Here is a 12,995-nt window from a genome sequence, read left to right as displayed (position 1 = left end):
AGTATGAGCCTGATGAGGGCAAATCCCAGACCTATCCCAGTCCTAACTAACGTTATCCTTTAAAATATTGATCGAAACCAGGTTTAATTGACTGTTTCAGTGTTGTACTTCATTACTACGTGATGCAATCCATAAAAAGCCCAGGATCTAGCCATCAAGTATGAGAAATATGCGAAAGTATGAGCCTGATGATGGCAAATCCTAGACCTAACCCAGACCTAACATGCGTTCTCCTCTAAAATATTTATCAAGAGCAGGTTTAATTGATTGTTTCAGTGTGGTCCCACATTACTACGTGATACAATCCAGAAACAGCCCAGGATCTAGCCATGAAGTATGAGCAATATGCGAAAGTATGAGCGTGATGATGGCAAATCCTAGACCTAACCCAGACCTAACATGCGTTATCCTCTAAAATATTTATCAAGACCAGGTTTAATTGATTATTTCAGTGTGGTGCCACATTACTACGTGATACAATCCAGAAACAGCCCAGGATCTGTGCAACAAGTATGTGAAAAACGCAAAAGTATGAGCCTGATGAGGGCAAATCCCAGACCTATCCCAGACCTAACTTGCGTTATCCTCTAAGATATTGATCGAAACCAGGTTTAATTGACTGTTTCAGCGTGGTACCACATTACTACGTGATACAATCCAGAAACAGCCCAGGATCTAGCCATGAAGTATGAGCAATATGCGAATGTATGAGCCTGATGATGGCAAATCCTAGACCTAACCCAGACCTAACATGCGTTCTCCTCCAAAATATTTATCAAGACCAGGTTTAATTGATTGTTTCAGTGTGGTCCCACATTACTACGTGATCCAAAACAGAAAAAACCCAGGATCTGTTCTACATGTATGAGAAATATGCGAAAGAATGAGCCTGATGAGAGCAAATCCCAGACCTAACCTAGACCTAACATGAATTATTCTCTAAAATATTGATCGAAACCAGGTTTAATTGACTGTTTCAGTGTGGTCCCACATTACTACGTGATGCAATCCAGAAAAAGACCAGGATCTAGCCATCAAGTATGAGAAATATGCGAAAGAATGAGCGTGATGAGAGCAAATCGCAGACCTAACCTAGACCTAACATGAATTATTCTCTAAAATATTGATCGAAACCAGGTTTAGTTGACTGTTTCAGTGTTGTACTTCATTACTACGTGATGCAGTCCAGAAAAAGCCCAGGATCTAGCCATGAAGTATGAGCAATATGCGAAAGTATGAGCGTGATGATGGCAAATCCTAGACCTAACCCAGACCTAACATGCGTTATCCTCTAAAATATTTATCAAGACCAGGTTTAATTGATTATTTCAGTGTGGTGCCGCATTACTACGTGATACAATCCAGAAACAGCCCAGGATCTGTTCAACAAGTATGTGAAAAACGCAAAAGTATGAGCCTGATGAGGGCAAATCCCAGACCTATCCCAGACCTAACTTGCGTTATCCTCTAAGATATTGATCGAAACCAGGTTTAATTGACAGTTTCAGTGTGGTACCACATTACTACGTGATCCAATCCAGAAATAGCCCAGGATCTAGCCATGAAGTATGAGAAGTATGCGAAAGTATGAGCCAGATGAGGGCAAATCCTAGACCTAAACCAAACCTAACATGCGTTATCCTCTAAAATATTTATCATGAACAGGTTTAATTGAATGTTTCAGTGTGGTACCACATTACTACGTGATACAATCCAGAAACAGCCCAGGATCCAGCCATGAGGTATGAGAAATATGCGAAAGTATGAGCCTGACGAGAGCAAATCCTAGACCTAACCCAGACCTAACATGCGTTATCCTCAAAAATATTGATCGAAACCTGGTTTAATCGACTGTTTCAGTGTGGTACCACACTACTACGTGATCCAAACCAGAAAAAACCCAGGATCTGTTCAACAAGTATGTGAAAAACGCGAAAGTATGAGTCTGATGAGGTCAAATCCCAGACCTATCCCAGACCTAACATGCGTTATCCTCTAAAATATTGATGGAAACCTGGTTTAATTGACTGTTTCAGTGTTGTACTTCATTACTGCGTGATGCGATCCAGAAAAAGCCCAGGATCTAGCCATGAAGTATGAGAAATATGCGAAAGAATGAGCCTGATAAGAGCAAATCCGAGACCTAACCTAGACCTAACATGAATTATTCTCTAAAATATTGATCGAAACCAGGTTTAATTGACTGTTTCAGCGTGATACCACATTACTACGTGATACAATCCAGAAACAGCCCAGGATCCAGCCATGAGGTATGAGAAATATGCGAAAGTATGAGCCTGACGAGAGCAAATCCTAGACCTAACCCAGACCTAACATGCGTTATCCTCAAAAATATTGATCGAAACCTGGTTTAATTGACTGCTTCAGTGTGGTACCACATTACTACGTGATACAATCCAGAAACAGCCCAGGATCCAGCCATGAGGTATGAGAAATATGCGAAAGTATGAGCCTGACGAGAGCAAATCCTAGACCTAACCCAGACCTAACATGCGTTATCCTCAAAAATATTGATCGAAACCTGGTTTAATCGACTGTTTCAGTGTGGTACCACACTACTACGTGATCCAAACCAGAAAAAACCCAGGATCTGTTCAACAAGTATGTGAAAAACGCGAAAGTATGAGTCTGATGAGGTCAAATCCCAGACCTATCCCAGACCTAATTTGTGTTATCCTCTAAAATATTGATCGAAACCAGGTTTAGTCGACTGTTTCAGTGCGGTACCACATTACTACGTGATCCAAACCAGAAAAATCCCAGGATCCGTTCAACAAGTATGTGAAGTGTGCGAAAGTATGAGTCTGATTAGGGCAAATCGCAGACCTATCCCAGACCTAACATGCGCTATCCATTAAAATATTTATCAAGACCAGGTTTAATTGATTGTTTCAGTGTGGTCCCACATTACTACGGGATACAATCCAGAAACAGCCCAGGATCCAGCCATGAAGTATGAGAAATATGCGAAAGTATGAGTCTGATGAGTGAAAATCCCAGACCTAACCTAGACCTAACATGCGTTATCCTCTAAAATATTGATGGAAACCTGGTTTAATTGACTGTTTCAGTGTTGTTCTTCATTACCACGTGATGCGATCCAGAAAAAGCCCAGGATCTAGCCATCAAGTATGAGAAATATGCGAAAGAATGAGCCTGATGAGAGCAAATCCCAGACCTAACACAGACCTAACATGCGTTATCCTCAAAAATATTGATCGAAACCTGGTTTAATCGACTGTTTCAGTGTGGTACCACTTTACTACGTGATACAATCCAGAAACAGCCCAGGATCTAGCCATGAAGTATGAGAAATATGCGAAAGTATCAGCCTGATGAGGGCAAATCCTAGACCTAACTCAAACCTAACATGCGTTATCCTCTAAAATATTTATCAAGACCAGGTTTAATTGAATGTTTCAGTGTGGTACCACATTACTACGTGATCCAATCCAGAAATAGCCCAGGATCTAGCCATGAAGTATGAGAAATATGCGAAAGTATGAGCCTGACGAGAGCAAATCCTAGACCTAACCCAAACCTAACATGCGTTATCCTCAAAAATATTGATCGAAACCTGGTTTAATCGACTGTTTCAGTGTGGTACCACACTTCTATGTGATCCAAACCAGAAAATAACCCAGGATCAGTTCAACGAGTATGTGAAGTGTGCGAAAGTATGAGTCTGATTAGGGCAAATCCCAGACCTACCCCAGACCTAACATGCGCTATCCTCTAAAATATTTATCAAGACGAGGTTTATTTGATTGTTTCAGTGTGGTCCCACATTACTACGTGATCCAATCCAGAAAAAGCCCAGGATCTAGCCATCAAGTGTGAGTAATATGCGAAAGAATGAGCCTGATGAGAGTAAATCCTAGACCTAACCTAGACATAACATGAATTATTCTCTAAAATATTGATCGAAACCAGGTTTAATTGACAGTTTCAGCGTGGTACCACATTACTACGTGATACAATCCAGAAACAGCCCAGGATCCAGCCATGAGGTATGAGAAATATGCGAAAGTATGAGCCTGACGAGAGCAAATCCTAGACCTAACCCAGACCTAACATGCGTTATCCTCAAAAATATTCATCGAAACCTGGTTTAATTGACTGTTTCAGCGTGGTACCACATTACTACGTGATACAATCCAGAAACAGCCCAGGATCCAGCCATGAGGTATGAGAAATATGCGAAAGTATGAGCCTGACGAGAGCAAATCCTAGACCTAACCCAGACCTAACATGCGTTATCCTCAAAAATATTGATCGAAACCTGGTTTAATCGACTGTTTCAGTGTGGTACCACAGTACTACGTGATCCAAACCAGAAAAAACCCAGGATCTGTTCAACAAGTATGTGAAAAACGCGAAAGTATGAGTCTGATGAGGTCAAATCCCAGACCTATCCCAGACCTAACTTGTGTTATCCTCTAAAATATTGATCGAAACCAGGTTTAGTCGACTGTTTCAGTGCGGTACCACATTACTACGTGATCCAAACCAGAAAAATCCCAGGATCCGTTCAACAAGTATGTGAAGTGTGCGAAAGTATGAGTCTGATTAGGGCAAATCGCAGACCTATCCCAGACCTAACATGCGCTATCCACTAAAATATTTATCAAGACCAGGTTTAATTGATTGTTTCAGTGTGGCCCCACATTACTACGGGATACAATCCAGAAACAGCCCAGGATCCAGCCATGAAGTATGAGAAATATGCGAAAGTATGAGTCTGATGAGTGAAAATCCCAGACCTAACCTAGACCTAACATGCGTTATCCTCTAAAATATTGATGGAAACCTGGTTTAATTGACTGTTTCAGTGTTGTACTTCATTACCACGTGATGCGATCCAGAAAAAGCCCAGGATCTAGCCATCAAGTATGAGAAATGTGCGAAAGTAAGAGCCTGATAAGGGCAAATCCTAGATCTATCCCAGACCTAACATGCGTTATCCTCTAAAGTATTGATCGAAACCAGGTTTAATTGACTGTTTCAGCGTGGTACCACTTTACTACGTGATACAATCCAGAAACAGCCCAGGATCTAGCCATGAAGTATGAGAAATATTGCGAAAGTAGAAGCATGATGAGGGCAAATCCTAGATCTATCCCAGACCTAACATGCGTTATCCTCTAAAGTATTGATCGAAACCAGGTTTAATTGACTGTTTCAGCGTGGTACCACTTTACTACGTGATACAATCCAGAAACAGCCCAGGATCTAGCCATGAAGTATGAGAAATATTGCGAAAGTAGAAGCATGATGAGGGCAAATCCTAGACCTAACCCAGACCTAACAAGCGTTATCCTCTAAAATATTTATCAAGACTAGGTTTAATTTGAATGTTTCAGTGTGGTACCACATTACTACGCGATCCACACCAGAAAAAACCCAGGATCCGTTCAACAAGTATGTGAAGAATGCGAAAGTATGAGTCTGATGAGTGAAAATCCCAGACCTAACCTAGACCTAACATGCGTTATCCTCTAAACTATTCATCCAAACCAGGTTTAATGGACTGTTTCAGTGTGGTACCACACTACTACGTGATCCACACCAGAAAAAACCCAGGATCTGCTCAACAAGTATGTGAAAAACGCGAAAGTATGAGCCTGATGAGGGCAAATCCCAGACCTATCCCAGTCCTAACTTGCGTTATCCTCTAAAATATTGATCGAAACCAGGTTTAATTGACTGTTTCAGTGTTGTACTTCAATACTACGTGATGCGATCCAGAAAAAGCCCAGGATCTAGCCACCAAGTATGAGAAATATGCGAAAGAATGAGCCTGATGAGAGCAAATCCCAGACCTAACCTAGACCTAACATGAATTATTCTCTAAAATATTGATCGAAACCAGGTTTAATTGACTGTTTCAGTGTTGTACTTCATTACTACGTGATGCAATCCATAAAAAGCCCAGGATCTAGCCATCAAGTATGAGAAATATGCGAAAGTATGAGCCTGATGAGGGCAAATCCTAGACCTAACCCAGACCTAACATGCGTTATCCTCTAAAATATTTATCAAGACCAGGTTTAATTGATTGTTTCAGTGTGGTCCCACATTACTACGTGATACAATCCAGAAACAGCCCAGGATCTAGCCATGAAGTATGAGCAATATGCGAAAGTATGAGCCTGATGATGGCAAATCCTAGACCTAACCCAGACCTAACATGCGTTATCCTCTAAAATATTTATCAAGACCAGGTTTAATTGATTATTTCAGTGTGGTGCCACATTACTACGTGATACAATCCAGAAACAGCCCAGGATCTGTTCAACAACTATGTGAAAAACGCAAAAGTATGAGCCTGATGAGGGCAAATCCCAGACCTATCCCAGACCTAACTTGCGTTATCCTCTAAAATATTGATCGAAACCAGGTTTAATTGACTATTTCAGTGTTGTACTTCATTACTACGTTATGCAATCCAGAAAAAGCCCAGGATCTAGCCATCAAGTATGAGAAATATGCGAAAGAATGAGCCTGATAAGAGCAAATCCCAGACCTAACCTAGACCTAACATGAATTATTCTCTAAAATATTGATCGAAACCAGGTTTAATTGACTGTTTCAGTGTTGTACTTCATTACTACGTGATCCAAAACAGAAAAAACCCAGGATCTGTTCTACATGTATGAAAAATATGCGAAAGAATGAGCCTGATGAGAGCAAATCCCAGACCTAACCTAGACCTAACATGAATTATTCTCTAAAATATTGATCGAAACCAGGTTTAATTGACAGTTTCAGTGTGGTACCACATTACTACGTGATCCAATCCAGAAATAGCCCAGGATCTAGCCATGAAGTATGAGAAATATGCGAAAGTATGAGCCTGATGAGGGCAAATCCTAGACCAAACCCAAACCTAACATGCGTTATCCTCTAAAATATTTATCAAGACCAGGTTTAATTGAATGTTTCAGTGTGGTACCACATTACTACGTGATCCAAACCAGAAAAGACCCAGGATCCGTTCAACAAGTATGTGAAAAATGCGAAAGTATGAGTCTGATGAGTGAAAATCCCAGACCTAACCTAGACCTAACATGCGTTATCCTCTAAAATATTGATGGAAACCTGGTTTAATTGACTGTTTCAGTGTTGTACTTCATTACTACGTGATGCGATCCAGAAAAAGCCCAGGATCTAGCCATGAAGTATGAGAAATATGCGAAAGAATGAGCCTGATAAGAGCAAATCCGAGACCTAACCTAGACCTAACATGAATTATTCTCTAAAATATTGATCGAAACCAGGTTTAATTGACTGTTTCAGTGTGGTCCCACATTACTACGTGATCCAAAGCAGAAAAAACCCTCGATCAGGTCAACATGTATGTTAAAACTGCGAAAGTATGACCCTGATGAGGGCAAATCCCAGGCCTAACCTAGACCTAACATGCGTTGTCCTCTAAAATATTGATGGAAACCAGGTTTAATTGACTATTTCAGTGTTGTACTTCATTACTACGTTATGCAATCCAGAAAAAGCCCAGGATCTAGCCATCAAGTATGAGAAATATGCGAAAGAATGAGCCTGATAAGAGAAAATCCCAGACCTAACCTAGACCTAACATGAATTATTCTCTAAAATATTGATCGAAACCAGGTTTAATTGACTGTTTCAGTGTGGTCCCACATTACTACGTGATCCAAACCAGAAAAAACCCAGGATCCGTTCAACAAGTATGTGAAGAATGCGAAAGTATGAGTCTGATGTGGGCAAATCCTAGACCTAACCCAGACCTAACATGCGTTATCCTCTAAAATATTTATCAAGACCAGGTTCAATTGAATGTTTCAGTGTGGTGCCACATTACTACGTGATGCAATCCAGAAAAAGCCCAGGATCTAGCCACCAAGTTTGAGAAATATGCGAAAGAATGAGCCTGATGAGGGCAAATCCTAGACCTAACCCAGACCTAACATGCGCTATCCTCTAGAATATTGATCGCAACCAAGTTTAATGGACTGTTTCAGTGTGGTACCACACTACTACGTGATCCAAACCAGAAAAAAACCCAGGATCTGATCAACGAGTATGTCAAGTGTGCGAAAGTATGAGTCAGATGAGGGAAAATCCCAGGCCTAACCTAGACATAACATGTGTTATCCTCTAAAATATTGATCGAAACCAGGTTTAGTCGACTGTTTCAGTGTGGTCCCACATTACTACGTGATCCACACCAGAAAAAACCCAGGATCCGTTCATCAAGTATGTGAAGAATGCGAAAGTATGAGTCTGATGAGGTCAAATCCCAGACCTATCCCAGACATAACTTGCGTTATCCTCTAAAATATTGATCGAAACCAGGTTTAATCGACTGTTTCAGCGTGGTACCACATTACTACGTGATACAATCCAGAAACAGCCCAGGATCTAGCCATGAAGTATGAGAAATATGCGAAAGTATGAGCCTGATGAGGGCAAATCCTAGACCTAACCCAAACCTAACAAGAATTATTCTCTAAAATATTGATCGAAACCAGGTTTAATTGACTGTTTCAGTGTTGTTCTTCATTACTACGTGATGCAATCCAGAAAAAGACCAGGATCTAGCCATCAAGTATGAGAAATATGCGAAAGAATGAGCCTGATGAGAGCAAATCCCAGACCTAACCTAGACCTAACATGAATTATTCTCTAAAATATTGATCGAAACCAGGTTTAGTTGACTGTTTCAGTGTTGTACTTCATTACTACGTGATGCAATCCAGAAAAAGCCCAGGATCTAGCCATGAAGTATGAGAAATATGCGAAAGAATGAGCCTGATGAGGGCAAATCCTAGACCTAACCCAGACCTAACATGCGTTATTCCGTAATATATTGATGGAAACCAGGTTTAATTGACTGTTTCAGTGTTGTACTTCATTACTACGTGATCCAAAACAGAAAAAACCCAGGATCTGTTCTACATGTATGAAAAATATGCGAAAGAATGAGCCTGATGAGAGCAAATTCCAGACCTAACCTAGACCTAACATGAATTATTCTCCAAAATATTGATCGAAACCAGGTTTAATTGACTGTTTCAGTGTGGTACCACATTACTACGTGATCCAATCCAGAAATAGCCCAGGATCTAGCCATGAAGTATGAGAAATATGCGAAAGTATGAGCCTGATGAGGGCAAATCCTAGACCTAACCCAGACCTAACATGCGTTATTCTGTAAAATTTTTATCAAGACCAGGTTTAATTGAATGTTTCATTGTGGTACCTCATTACTACGTGATCAAAACCAGAAAAAACCCTGGATCCGTTCTACAAGTATGTGAAGAATGCGAAAGTATGAGTCTGATCAGTGAAAATCTCAGGCCTTACCTAGACCTAACTTGCGTTGCCCTCTAAAATATTGATGGAAACCAGGTTTAATCGACTGTTTCAGCGTGGTACCACATTACTACGTGACACAATCCAGAAACAGTCCAGGATCTAGCCATGAAGTATGAGAAATATGCGAAAGTATGAGCCTGATGAGGGCAAATCCGAGACCTAACCCAAACCTAACATGAATTATTCTCTAAAATATTGATCGAAACCAGGTTTAATTGACTATTTCAGTGTTGTACTTCATTACTACGTGATGCAATCCAGAAAAAGACCTGGATCTAGCCATCAAGTATGAGAAATATGCGAAAGAATGAGCCTGACGAGAGCAAATCCCAGACCTAACCTAGACCTAACATGAATTATTCTCTAAAATATTGATCGAAACCAGGTTTAGTTGACTGTTTCAGTGTTGTACTTCATTACTACGTGATGCAATCCAGAAAAAGCCCAGGATCTAGCCATCAAGTATGAGAAATATGCGAAACAATGAGCCTGATGAGAGCAAATCCCAGACCTAACCTAGACCTAACATGAATTATTCTTTAAAATATTGATCGAAACCAGGTTTAATTGACTGTTTCAGTGTTGTCCCACATTACTACGTGAACCAAACCAGAAAAAACCCAGAATCCGTTCAACAAGTATGTGAAGAATGCGAAAGTATGAGTCTGATGAGGTCAAATCCCAGGCCTAACCTAGACCTAACATGCGTTATCCTCAAAAATATTGATCGAAACCTGGTTTAATCGACTGTTTCAGTGAGGTACCACATTACTATGTGATCCAAACCAGAAAATAACCCAGGATCTGTTCAACGAGTATGTGAAGTGTGCGAAAGTATGAGTCTGATGAGGTCAAATCCCGGACCATTCCCAGACTTAAGTTGCGTTATCCTCTAAAATATTGATCGAAACCAGATTTAATCGACTGTTTCAGTGTGGTACCACATTACTACGTGATCCAAACCAGAAAAAACCCAGGATCAGTTCAACAAGTATGTGAAGAATGCGAAAGTATGAGCCTGATGAGGGCAAATCCCAGACCTATCCCAGACCTAACTTGCGTTATCCTCTAAAATATTGATCGAAACCAGGTTTAATTGACCGTTTCAGTGTGGTACCACATTACTACGTGATCCAAACCAGAAAAAACCCAGGATCCGTTCAACAAGTATGTGAAGAATGCGAAAGTATGAGTCTGATGAGTGAAAATCCCAGGCCTAACCTAGACCTAACATGCGTTATCCTCTAAAATATTGATCGAAACCTGGTTTAATCGACTGTTTCAGTGTGGTACCACTTTACTACGTGATCCAATCCAGAAATAGCCCAGGATCTAGCCATGAAGTATGAGAAATATGCGAAAGTAAGAGCCTGATGAGGGCAAATCCTAGACCTATCCCAGACCTAACTTGCGTTATTCTCTAAAATATTGATCGAAACCAGGTTTAATTGACTGTTTCAGCGTGGTACCACATTACTACGTGATACAATCCAGAAACAGCCCAGGATCTAGCCATGAAGTATGAGAAATATGCGAAAGAATGAGCCTGATGAGAGCAAATCCCAGACCTAACCTAGACCTAACATGAATTATTCTCTAAAATATTGATCGAAACCAGGTTTAATTGACTGTTTAAGTGTGGTCCCACATTACTACGTGATCCAAACCAGAAAAAACCCAGGATCCGTTCAACAAGAATGTGAAGAATGCGAAAGTATGAGTGTGATGAGTGAAAATCCCAGGCCTAACCTAGACCTAACATGCGTTCTCCTCTAAAATATTGATCGAAACCTGGTTTAATCGACTGTTTCAGTGTGGTACCACATTACTATGTGATCCAAACCTGAAAATAACCCAGGATCTGTTCAACGAGTATGTGTAGTGTGCGAAAGCTTGAGTCTGATGAGGTCAAATCCCAGACCTAACCCAGACCTAACTTGCGTTATCCTCTAAAATATTGATCGGTACCAGGTTTAATCGACTGTTTCAGTGACGTACCACATTACTATGTGATGCAAACCAGAAAATATACCCAGGATCTGTTCAAGGAGTATGTGAAATGTGCGAAAGTATGAGTCTGATGAGGTCAAATGCCAGACCTATCCCAGACCTAACTTTTTTTTATTTTTTTTTTTTTTTTTTTTTGTCGTGGGGAAAATCTTCGAAAGACTCCCTCCCACCTCCTTGGGGAGAGGTGGGAGGGGTGTGTGGGATTCCCCGCGCCCGTACAACGACAGGCGCGCGACCTACCCACTAAAAACCCCACGGTGACCCTTCGGCACGCTTTGGGAGGATACCGGGAATGGCTCGAAGCATTCTTCCGGTATCCTCCCCGTGCCCGCGCTTTCGCGCCCATCCCCCGGGGCGACAATCGGTCCCACCAGTAGACACACTGCCTCATAGCGGCGGGACGGGGCCACTCCATCCCGCCGCTATCCGTCCCGGGGCATTCCAGACCTAACTTGCGTTATCCTCTAAAATATTGATCGAAACCAGGTTTAATCGACTGTTTCAGTGTGGTACCACATTACTACGTGATCCAAACCAGAAAAAACCCAGGATCAGTTCAACAAGTATGTGAAGAATGCGAAAGTATGAGCCTGATGAGGGCAAATCCCAGACCTATCCCAGATCTAACTTGCGTTATCCTCTAAAATATTGATCGAAACCAGGTTTAATTGACCGTTTCAGTGTGTTCCCACATTACTACGTGATACAATCCAGAAATACCCCAGGATCTAGCCATGAAGTATGAGAAATATGCGAAAGTATGAGCCTGACGAGGGCAAATCCTAGACCTAACGCAGACCTAACATGCGTTATCCTCTAAAATATTTATCAAGACCAGGTTTATTTGATTGTTTCAGTGCGGACCCTCATAACTACGTAATCCAAACCAGAAAAAACCCAGGATCCGTTGAACAAGTATGTGAAGAATGCGAAAGTATGGGTCTGATGAGTGAAAATCCCAGGCCTAACATAGACCTAACATGAATTATTCTCTAAAATATTGTTCAAAACCAGGTTTAATTGACTGTTTCAGTGTGGTACCACATTACTATGTGATCCAAACCAGAAAGTAACCCAGGATCTGTTCAACGAGTATGTAAAGTGTGCGAAAGTATGAGTCTGATGAGGGCAAATCCTAGACCTAACCCAAACCTAACATGCGTTATCCTCTAAAATATTTATCAAGACCAGGTTTAATTGAATGTTCCAGTGTGGTACCACATTACTACGTGAACCAAACCAGAAAAAACCCAGGATCCGTTCAACAAGTATGTGAAGAATGCGAAAGTATGAGTCTGATGAGTGAAAATCCCAGGCCTAACCTAGACCTAACATGCGTTATCCTCAAAAATATTGATCGAAACCTGGTTTAATCGACTGTTTCAGTGTGGTACCACATTACTATGTGGTCCAAACCAGAAAATAACCTAGGATCTGTTCAACGAGTATGTGAAGTGTGCGAAAGTATGAGTCTGATGATGGCAAATCCCAGACCTATCCCAGACCTAACATGAATTATTATCTAAAATATTGATCGAAACCTGGTTTAATCTATTGTTTCAGTGTGGTACCACATTACTATTAGATCCAAACCAGAAAATAAC

This window comes from Colletes latitarsis, unplaced genomic scaffold (genome assembly GCF_051014445.1).
Source record: "Colletes latitarsis isolate SP2378_abdomen unplaced genomic scaffold, iyColLati1 scaffold0007, whole genome shotgun sequence".
NCBI lineage: Eukaryota > Metazoa > Arthropoda > Insecta > Hymenoptera > Colletidae > Colletes > Colletes latitarsis.
This window is presented reverse-complemented; position numbering follows the sequence as displayed.